Genomic DNA, 12,165 nt, shown 5'->3' with positions numbered 1-12,165 from the left:
TCACTTTATCTGCTGCTTGCATGGGGAAACTGAGGCCTGGATCCTCCTCCTAGACATCGTGTTACCTCTTCTGGGAGCTTCTTCATCTTTCTTCCCCAGTCAAACCTTATCTGCCTGTGTCACCAGGGCCCTGTTAAACAACTGCTTTGCCTATATATGGTAAACAAATCTGTCCGTAAATCTTGGAGGCCCAGTTAGAGGTTTTTCAAGGGATTGATAACTTAATTCCAAGATGAAGTCTCAGGAGGAGAAGAGTTGGGAGGGACCAGATGGTGGGGGGATTTAGGGAAGATGAACAGAAAGGTATCAGGGAAGCTTTGAGAAGTTAAACAATGTGCTCAGGGGCACACAGCAGCTAAGTGGTGAGGCTGGGATTTAAACTTCCTTAGTGGCTCTTTCGTACCACCTTTCTCTTACCCCTTCAGCCTGCCTCACCTGCTCTCAGGATGCACAGCAGGCTACAGCAGTCAGTGGTCAAATACAGACTTGTTTGTTTTCTGAGACAGGGTTTCTCTGTGTAGCCCTGACTGTCCTGGAACTCACTCTGTAGACCAGACTGGCCTTGAACTCAGAGATCCGCCTACCTCTGCCTCCAGAGGGCTGAGATTAAAGGTGTGTGCCATCACTGCATAGCAGACAGCTTAGATGTATGAGGCTATGCCTTCCTGGCAGAGACCAAGGCAGCTTTAGTGTGTCTCAGCTCAACTAAATGATTAGACTTCACCATAAAGCATGACTTTCTCCTAGGTAGATTTGGGGGCTGGGCAAGGATCTGGCCCTCCCAGTCACACTTGGCTGCTTCTAAAACTGCAAGAAGAGGAAGAAGGGTTGGGGAGATGGCTCGGTGGGTAAGAGCACTTGCAATGGAAACACAAGGGCCTGAGTTCAAATCCCAGCACACACATGTAAGAAGTATGGGCAGGATTGTGGCCATACCTGTATCCCTAACATCACAGTGGCAGAGACAGGAGGGCAGCTGTGCCTTATTGACTGCTAGTCTGTGGTTCTGGGTGCTGTGAGAGACCCTGGATGAAGGAGGGCACAAGGCAGGAAGTGAAGAGCAGGGCATTCACTCTACTTCTCTGGCTTGTGCGCGTGTGCACATGTGTACACACAATTGCACACCTGTGCCCTCCTAACACCTTCCAAAATCTAAGAAAATGGACTGTCTCTTTGTGAGCTCTGAGCTCAGAAGCCAAAGCAAGAAGGCCAAGCAATCCTCCCTCTTTGTCTCCTTGCTGTCTCCTCTCTGCCTAGGGAGCAGTATGTCAAAAAGAAAGAAAAAAGGTGAGAGAGATGACGTTAGAGCTCCTGCAGACAGAGTTCCCCACCAGGCAAAAGAACAGCCCCGACTTCCTGTGTCCAGTGGGTTTGTAAATCCCACTGTAAGATGCTGGCATGACTGTCGTCACTCTTGGGTACCTGGGGGTCGCCCAGCATTCCCCAAATGGCTACTTTTGTTCCTCAGCCAGTCTCTAGGATGAGCCTGGGGGAAAGCAGGTGGGATTTGTTACTGCCTGTGGATTTGGCTGGTTTCACCCACAGAGCCCAGACTCTTCTGCCCCTCTACCAACTCCCCTGCTTGCCATTTGTCTGCAGATACTTCCAAGCATCCTTGACAGTGCTGGGATTGCAGGCATGAACCACCGCATGACATTTTCTGTGGTGGTGGAGACTGAATACAGAGCTTCGTGCATTCCATCAGCTGAACTATGTTCCCAGCTTCCGTGGCTCACCTTTTAACAAGTGTATGTGTGTGTGTGTGTGTGTGTGTGTGTGTGTGTGAGTGGTAAGGTGGCTTAGCAGATAAAGCACTGGCAGCTGATTCTGCTAACATGTCTCCAGTCACTAGAACCCACATAAGGGAAGGAGAGAATCAACTGTAACACACACACACACACACACACACACACACATACACACACATACACACAATACACACACACATACACACACACATACACACAATACACACACATACACACAATACACACACACACACACAATACACACACACACACACAGAGGCATGCACATATAACAATGAATGAAGCTAAGTAAAAAGAAAAAAAAAGGCCAATAATTGCACATGTCTTTAATCCCAGCACTCTTGAGGTAGAGACAGATGGATCTCTGTGAGTTCAAGGCCAGCCTGGTCTACACAGCGAAACCCTGTCTTAAAAAAAAAAAAAAAAAGAAAAGAAAATCTGTGTCTTGGCTAGTTTTATGTCAACTTGATACAAGCTAGATTCATCTGGTAGAAAGGAACCCCCATTTGAGAGAAAATTGCCTCCATGAGATCCAGCTGTAGGACATTTTCTTAATTAGTGATTGATGGGGGAGAGCTCCGCCTATTGTGGGTCAGGCCATCCCTGGGCCGGTGATCCTGGGTTCTATAAGAAAGCAAGCTGAGCAAGCCATGGGCAGCAAGCCAGTAAGCCAGGCCCCTCCATGGCCTCTGCATCAGCTCCTGCCTCCAGGATCCTGCCCTGTTCAAGTTCCTGGACTACAAGGGTAAGCCAAATAACCCTTTCCTCCCCAAACTGCTCTTTGGTCATGATGTTTCATGTCTGACTATGATGGTGTGCGGGAGGGAATCGGTGAGCAGTGGGGAGCAGGGGGTGAAGGTGTGGCCAGAACAGAAGTGGAGGGCCAACCCGGGAGGAAAGTATCACGCCGGCACTTCACACTTCTAGAGCTTTCTATGCTACACTTCTCAGGCCTTCAGGGACAGACTGAGAATGGGGGTGAGCAGACAGCAGGCCATGCAATAAGTGTGCTCAGGAGCCAGAGGAGGGCCTGGAGACTTGGGTCATTAGGTGAGGATCCTGGATGTCTCTCTTCCCATTAAGTCTCCTTAGATCCAGACTCACCGAGCACCCAGACTGTTCAAATTCCTGAGATGGGATCCTCTCTCTCTCTGCCCCTATCTAAAGGGCTTGTGTGTGTTGGTTGTCATTTACCACAAAGAATCACATGCTTCTCCAAGCCCAGTCTCTCCCTTGGGGACAATTCCCTTCTGGTGTTTGCGTTTTAACATCTTGCTTTTCTGGCTGGATCGTGACAGTAAGGCAATGTACTTTGTTTTTTACTTTTTTTAAAAAAGAATTATTTTATGTATATGAGTACACTGTAGCTGTCTTCAGACACACCAGAAGATCCCATTACAGATGGTTGTGAGCCACCATGTGGTTGCTGGAAATTGAACTCAGGACCTCTGGAAGAGCAGTCAGTGCTTTTAACCGCTGAGCCATCTCTCTAGCCCCCTGTTTTTGACTTTTAACTAGTATAACGATAAAATAAAAAAGACAAAAAATAAGAACAATTTTCAGATTGGGCGTGGTGGCGCACACCTTTAATCCTAGCACTCGGGAGGCAGAGGCAGGCGGATTTCTGAGTTTGAGGCCTGCCTGGTCTACAAAGTGAGTTCCAGGACAGCCAGGGCTATACAGAGAAACCCTGTCTCGAAAAACCAAAAAAAAAAAAAAAAAAAAAAAAGAACAATTTTCAGGTGTTCCTTGAGAGCTCAGCCCGGTGTGCAGAATGAGTGTGCAGAGACTCATTGGTTTTATAAGATATGAGCTCCTGACAAGTCTGAAGCTGAGACACTTGACCTAAACCTCTGGCAGTCTGTCGAACACCTCTCCTTAGATTCTCTGAGTGTACACCCACCCGGCACTTAACAGGTCTGCTCGGTTTATCACCAGGAAAGCTTGTAGTCCTCAGGAAGGCGTGCGTGCGTGCGTACCAGAGCAAAACCACTCGATCCGTGTTTCAGGACCGTCGGCAAGTGGGGAAGCAATTCCACAAGTGGCGCTTGAACGAAATTGGAATCTTGCTTTGGGGAGCAGGTGGAGTGTGCTTCAGAGCTGAGAGAACTCTCCTTCCAAACTCCATCTTAACACTCAGGCTGCAGCTTGAGAGGCTGTCCGTAGGCAGCCACCATGTGGCAGCTCGCTTGGTTTTCATGGGGTGTGTGGGGGAGTTTCACGGGGTGGTCGTCAAGTCTCTTTGGGGAAGTGTTCCAAGATTGCAATTCTGGGGAGCTGGCTCACTCAGTGGGGTGCTTTCTGTACAAATGTGAGGACCTGGGTTCAAATCCTTACCTCCCATGCAAGAAGCCCAGCATGGTGATGTGCACCTGTGATCCCAGCACAGGGAGGTGGGGAAGGAAGGATCCCTTGATGGCCAGTCAGGAAAGCTGATGCTGATGCAGACATCTGATACCAGCCCCTGGTTGCTACGTGCATGTGTGTATGCTCTCACACATACATGTATAAGCTACTTCCACACACGGTCACAGTTGCTTCTGCAGGACCAGATCCCTAACTTGGTGGGAGCCACAGCTACCTCCTTTAGGATCTGTCTGTAAATCGGAGCCCAGTTTGGGATGGGTGTGGAAGGTAGTTGAGACACTCAGACTTGCATCCGAGGATCTTATTCTAACCCTGCCTTGAACCTCTGAACCAGATTTTTTTCTTTATTGTCCACATCTGAAATGAAGTTAAAAACAACACTCATTGGGGCTGGAGAGATGACTCAGTGGTTAAGAGCACTGACTGCTCTTCCAGAGGTCCTGAGTTCAAATCCCAGCAACCACATGGTGGCTCACAACCATCTGTAATGGGATCCGATGCTCTTTTCTGTTGAGTCTGAAGACAGTGACAGTGTATTCATATACATAAAATAAATAAAGCTATAAAAACGAACAACAAACAAACCACACACTGATGGCTTGTTATGAGGGATATATTTAACAAAGACTAGAGAGATGGCTCAGTGGGTAAAGTGCTTGCCTTGCAGGCCTGAAGACTGGAGTTGGAGCACCAGTATCCAATGGAAAAAAAAAGCCAGATGTGGCAGTATGTGCTTATGATCCCAGTGTGGCGAGGCAGAGACAGGTGGTTTCCTGGGATTTGCTGGTCAGACAGCGTAGTCTAATTGGTGAACTTCAGGGCTGATGTCTAATGAGAGACCTTGTCTTAAAAGAAAAGGGCAGACTCCATGCCTGAGAAATGACACCAGAGGCTGTTCTCTAGCCTCTACATATACTTGGTCCCTGTCTCTGTTCTGTCTCTGTCTGTCTCTGTCTGTCTGTCTCTCTGTTACACACACACACACACACACACACACACACACACACACACACCAGCACATACATGTACACCCTCCTATAAGGGCTCTCTGTAGGTGGCACCTATCTATATCAAATGGTGGCTACTGTTTGAACATGACCCTGCTCCACTCATGTGTTAGGAAATGAATCTTCGATTTCAGATATTGATGACTGTGTTTTATTTCTTTTGCTGTAATAAAATACCCCGACAAAAAGCAACTTCGGGGAGAAAGCATTTATTTCTAGCTTACAATTCCAGTTTACACTCTGATAGTGTGGAGAGGTCAAGGCAGGCTCTGAGCAGCTGTCCACACCACATCCAGAGTCAAGAGCAGAGAGAGACGGGCCCAGGCTTGCTTGCTGTGCTGTTCCATCTCTCCACTCCCTAAATAGTTCAGAACCTCCTGCCTATGGAATGGTGCCACCCACAGTGGGCTGGGTCTTCCCATGGATTAATGTTATTAAGATACCTCCCCCACAGACATGCCCACAGGCCAACCCGATGTAGATAGTACCTCACCGAGACCCTCTTCCTCAATGTCGCCACTGCCACACATTTGAATACTTGGTCCCCAGCTGGTGTTTGGGAAAGTTGTGGAGCCTTGTGGAGGTGAAGTCTCAGAGGAAGCGGGCCACTGGGGACTGGTATTGAGATGCTATAGCCCTGCCCCACTTCCTGTCCACTCTCCACTTCCCACTCTCAAAAGATTGAGGTGATGGATAAACAGACACAGCGGCACACTACAGTTACCACGGAGATGCTACCATACCACCCCCACAGACCCTTCCTTCTGGAAGTTTCCTGTCAGGTGTTTGGTCACAGGGAGAAAAGGACCCAAATTCAGCACAGGACCAGGTGGTAACACTTCAAGAGTCCTTTCCTCACTCACCCCTCACTGTGACCACACAGGGAGGTATCAGGGATCAGGGAGACCAGCCTTAGTGACACCTTGGCCTTCACAGATGCATGGAAGCCAACAGTCTTACTATCCTAGCCCTCCCAGGCTTTGGCATCTTCTTAGGACCACCCTAGTGGATGAATAGACTTGGTGATTAAGCAGACAAGATGTGGGTGTTCACTGAACTGCTTGCAAGTTGTGTAGGGAGCTTCCAGGGATGCCGCTTAACCTTCACAGAACAAGAGGGAAGCACACTGTGTAGGTACAGCCGAGTAGACTCGCAACCTGAGTGTCCATTCACAGGGAATCATTAAGAATGCTGCGCCCAACCGGACATTGCTCAGCCATCACAAATGCTTAAGATCGCAAGTTAAAAGACAAAATATAAAATTGCCTATGATCTAGGCAGTGAGCAGAGTTGTGATAATTTAAAAACTCCACATGTAAGAAATACCAGTGAGCAACCCACAGCAAACTCAACCGAGACAGGCTCCATCTGTCCCAACTCTACTCCGGAGTGTCTTCAGTAATTATAGACATCTTTCTCTCAGCAGAGAGGAAAACTAAATCCACTTCTTAGACACACTTGTGACATCAGGAAAATGTGTAGCCTAAATTTCCCCCTCTCCACGTGTCTTCCATTCTTAAAACTAACTGCAAAACAAGCAACGACGATGACATTTATTAAGCAATCATTACCTGTGATGTCCTAACCAGTTGATTTTTTAAAAATTTTAATGCAGGCTCTCCCCAGATCGCCCTCACTATGTAGACCAGGCTGGCCTCAAATTCATGGAGATCCACCTGACTCTGTTTATAAAGGGTTGGCATTAAAGGCGTGTGCCCCTGTGCCAGCCTGACTTTCCTTAATTCAAGTAAACCTCGGGTCACTCACAGCTGTATCCTACTCCTCCTTGATGTGACATTTTCTGGGCTCTTCAGTATCCTGGTTTAGGTGAAAACAGGCCTCAGACATGAATGAATGAATGAATGAATGAATGAATGAGTTATCCATCACCTGAAGGTTCAGAGGCTGAAGCTCAGAAACATCTCCATAGTTAACATGAGGCAAGAGAGCCCAATGACCTGAGTTCTATCATCAGAATCCAATTAAGGGTGGAAAGGGACAGACTGCACAATGTTGTCCTCTAACTTCCATGCTTGGGTCACAGCCTGTATGTGCTTTGTGTGATCTCACGAGGTACATACACTAAAGACAAAGTAAGCAGTGATTAACAGGGACTGAAGAGATGGCTCAGTGGCTAAGAGAACATACTGTTGTTGCAGAGGACCAAGGTCCAGTTCTCAGCACCCACATTAAGAACTTGGCAAGTACCTGTAACACAAACTCCAGGGATCTGTCGCCCTCTTCTGGCCTACACCGGCACTGCACTCACGTGCATATGCCCATGTACACATACAAATAATTAAAATCTTGGATTGCTGGTACAGCAACAGAAACTTTTGGCAATAGAGAGGAATTCAATCCATAGTCATAATTTCACCTAACTCCAGGTACATTGATAAATAAGCAGGAAATATTGAACCAGAACAAAACTTTTGATCTAGTTTAAACATGGACACTTAATGGGTTAACACTCTTTAGCCGTACTTACAATAGCTGTGTGTATAACCCAATCTGGAAAAAGCATAAAGGTGGACCTTGAGGTGTGCAGAACACTTTCTCTACTGGGACAGGAAATGAGTTCCACTCTTTTCGTGTCTCTTTTCCTTCTGTCAGACTCCCTCTATTCAGGAATCCCTCACCAGCTCTGGTTAGCCCAGGGTATGGAGTGTGTCATGCAGAACTGACTGAGTGGTATGTCAATGTAAGCATTGATTGTCTTGATCATAGACCTGCAACTTGGGTAGCATTTGGGGAGGTGCCATCTTTGTTCCTTCAGTATCATGAAGGGCAGTTTGGCTGGAAGCTAAGAATGAACCTTACGGGTGGTGCAATGGTATGATGGGCACGCTGGTCTCAGCTGTTGGACTGCAGCACAGCCATACCTCAGCAGAGTCTTACACAGAACTCTGAGAGCTGTTTGGCTTCCTCACAATATGGCAGCTGGGTTCCAAGAGCAAGCATCCAGTAAAGCAAGATGGAAGCCATATTAAACTTTCAGAAGCGGCCTCGTAGCACCTAGTGCCTGTAATCTAGATGCCAAAAAGGCAGAGATTTTAGAATCCCTGGCCAGCTGTTTTAGATGAACCAGTGAGCTCCCGGTTCACTGAGAGATTCTGTCTCAAAAAATAAAATGGAGAGTGTTTGGGAAGATGTCTTATGCCAGCCCCCACTCAGAAATTTTTATGCTTTTTACTTTGAAACACACTAAGTAAATAGACTATACACATTTTTAAATTTTTCTTCCTTCTTATTACTTATTTTATGTGCATAGGTGCTTTGCCTGTGCCTATGTCTGTGCACCACATTCATACCTAGTGCCCATGGAGGACAGAAAAAGGCCTCAGGTTTCTGAAGTTACAGACGGTTATGCGTGAGTGTTGAGAACTGAACCCGGGTCCTTGGAAAGCAGCCAGTGCTCCTAACTGCTGAGCCCCCTCACTGCCTATCCCTGTAAGTAAATAAATGACAAACTTTTGGGGAGTAGAGGTTGCTATGGGGGAAAAGACCAGTAGAGCTGTGGGGGAGAGAATGCTGGGTGATGACCGCAGTGCTTTTATGTAGGGTCAAGAGATACAGAGATGGTGGATGGGAGTGAGGATCTAGCTGTGTCATAGGGGAGAGCTGGCTGCATGAAGGGACAGCATTCCAGGCTAGAGGGAGTAGACAGTGCTGATGCCTGCAGGTAAGAACCTACTGGCTGAGAATCTGGGAGGGAATCTAAGAGGACAGGAGAGTGTGCAGAGCCTTGAGGGCCATGAGGAAGCCAGTAGCCTCTATTCTGAGCAAAACAGGGCATTATGGGATACTGCAGGAGAGACAGGGTCTGATTTCTAAGTTTGATTTCATTTGTAGCAGGGCTGGGTGGACTTGAGAGGATCAAGGATGAAGGCTGGATCAGGCAGATCTGTGAGGATCTAGAGTGTCTAGAGTGATTGATGTGAGAGAAGCAGGCATATGCCAGGGCATTAGCTGTGGAGGCACTGAGAAACTCCTGGATTCTGGGGATGTTTTGGCAAGCCAACTGGACATCATGATGGATTGTGGTGGCTTGTCAGTAAAATGGTCCGAAGAAAAGGGACGACTGCTGCATTGGGAGGAATGGCTGCTAAGTGTTTGATGGATCGGGACAAGGCCCATTTAGTGATAAGATGTAGTTCTCACTGGGCTGGTGCCCGGATGTCAGAGGAGCTGACCAGCAGCTCCTGGTGCCTGTGGTTCATCCATCTTGGCTTGGAAGGGGATGGATGAGGATAATGAGGACAGCTACGTTGGCCGAGAGTGCACTTATGCTGGCCTTTGCTGGTAGTCGCTGCAGCTCATCGCATCCAGAGATATTGTTTTATGTTTAATGCTTTTCGAAACATTATTTAGTGTATCTGTGCACACACATGCACACCCACACACATGTGACTGTGTGTGTGTGTGTGTGTAAGTCAGAGGACACCTTGTAGGAACTGAAACCAAACTTTGGTCATCAGGGTTAGTGGGAAGCACATTTTTTTAATTTAATGAGCCTCACTAGCTATTTAATCCTAAAATGAGCACAGATCTAAGGAAGTTGGGAGTACAGTGCTCCAGTTTTATCTAGTTTAAACCATTGCCATAGGCTAGGCCTTACCCCCATTTCCTATAGACAGGGACAGTCTCCTGCAGCCCTGATGTTGCCATCAAAGCAAGCAGATGACATGAAGGTATGTCATGTCATAAATAGCCTGGTTCAGTCCGACAGCTCTGAAAGATTTAATCCAGAAGCCGGCATCATCTTTCCTGGTCACGTGTCTTTAAAACACTCTTCAGTCTGGAATGATTTCACACACGTGCCTTGGCTTTCAGAACTTTGACCCTTTGTAGGTCACAGGTCAGCTTTCTGCAGCGCATCCCTCTATCTGGGGTACATGTCTGGTGTTAGGGTCAGACTGTGTATTTTTTCCTGGGGGAGGAACAGAGGACATTGTCCTTTCTTTGATAAGGACTGCTTGTGAGAGGGACACCAAGACCGTGAAAGTCCTACTTATCTAGCTGTGTGTCTGTCTGTCTTTCTGTCTATCTATCTATCTATCTATCCATCTGTTTATCTATCATCTATCTTTATCTATCTATCAATCTGTATACCTACACGTCTACCTTACTACCAATCATATGCATGTCTTTCATCCACTATGTATCTATTCTCTGTCATATATCCACTGTATCAGACTATTTCCTGTAGACCGTTTCCCCTGTGTGGTGAGACATACGGCCTCTTCACAATGAAGAGATGAGACGAGGAGGGAGGGCAGAAAGGGGTCAGACCCTCCAGCAGGGAAGGGGTCCCCTCCACTGTGGGATGGACGTCAGCAAGACGAGACTGCACGCTTTTTGCAGATGGTGTTTGTGTTCTGCTTGGCGCCGTTTCAGCACTGACAGGAGGACAGCTCCCCTCCTCACATCATGATTTCAGCACTGAGCTGTGGACAGCTCTCTGCAGTTTACCCTAAGGTTCCCTTCCCTCCCTGCCAAAGAGCCCAGTGACCTAGGGATGCCTGGGGAGTAGTGGGGGCTGACCCTCCATCAGTGGAGGATGGAAGTTGGTGGGTGAGTTCCCAGATTTCTCATGATCCCTAGCCATTACCCTACAAGGCTGAGCCCTAGTTGCTTATGGAGGTAACCAGCTTGCCACCACATATAGTGTCTTTCCTTTCTTCCTACTTCACTATCCCTACCACTCCCCCAACATTCACCCCAGGACCACCTCCCAAGTTAACTACACACACCCAAGTCCACTTTTCAGACTTCATGTTGGGAGTCTCATAATAAAGTGGGCCCCAATTTGGAAGCCAGGAGTGACTGCCCTGCTTAGGTCATGGTCTCTCATTCCACGGGACCCACAAATACAGGGAATGTCAGCAATAAAGGGCCACTAGAAGGATGGGGAAGTAGAGGCAGGAGGATGGGAAGTCCATGGTCACCTGGGCTACCTAATGAAAACCTATCACTCACAACAAGAGACTTGTCCTGTCTGATTTCTGAACCTCATGTGGCTTACAGGGTTTAGAATATCCAGGTCTGAGCCCTGGCTGTTTTATTTGCTAGAAGTGGATACTTCACCCAAGCCTCTAGCACCTCAGTTTCCTGTTTGTAAAATGGGGAAAACCACCGTCCCCCACCCCTTAAATGTTAATAAAGAAGATGGAGGGATCAAAGCAGAAAAAGGCATACGAAACATGTGTATGTTGTTTGATTTGGCCATTTGCTTTGTGCGCACTTGCTGTTTTTTCTTTGCTTTTGTTCTAGAGACAGGGTCTTCTGTATCCCACATGGTTTTCAAATTGTTACGTAACCAAGGATGTCTTCAAACTTCTAATTCTCTTGTTCTCTTTCCCCAGTATCTGGGATCATAGGGGTATGATATCACACTTGGTTTCTGCCATTCCAGGGACTGAACCTGGGCCTTCATATATGGTAGGCAATCACTCTACTGACTGAGCCACATCCCAGTCTCTAGCAGTGAGTAGCCTTTCTTCACTTTTCTCCTAGCCTTCCTTCTCCAAAATGAAGCCTTTCTGCTCAAAGCTTTGGACAACAAACAGATGCTTAATTGTATGAGATTAAACTCAAGGCTTTGGAGCCCACTGAGGATGTTCAGCAGATGGAGGGGACATTGTTGAATGTGGTGTGTGGTCCCTGTTTGCTGCTTCATGATATTTCCCAAGGCTGCTTTGCCCTTGAGACATCTCCCTGATCCTTTTCAATTCTTCATGGGGGGGTGCAGATGAGAATGTTATAAAGAGGTGGTTCTCAACTTGAGGGTCATTACCCCTTGGGGATGTCAAATAACTCTTTCACAGGAGTCACCTAAGACCATTGGAAAACACAGATATCTACATTATGATTCATAGCAATTACAAAATTACAGCTATGAAGGAGCAGCGAAATTAATTTTATGGTTGGGAGGTTGCAACACTAGGAAGGTTGAAAATGACTGTTACAGAGGCAGGGGACTGCTTGCTGCGAGAAGTCTAGGTGGATTCCAAGTTGTAGGC

This window comes from Mus caroli, unplaced genomic scaffold, assembly GCF_978045245.1.
Source record: "Mus caroli unplaced genomic scaffold, Mus_caroli_1 scaffold_4, whole genome shotgun sequence".
Classification (NCBI taxonomy): Eukaryota; Metazoa; Chordata; class Mammalia; order Rodentia; family Muridae; genus Mus; species Mus caroli.
This window is presented reverse-complemented; position numbering follows the sequence as displayed.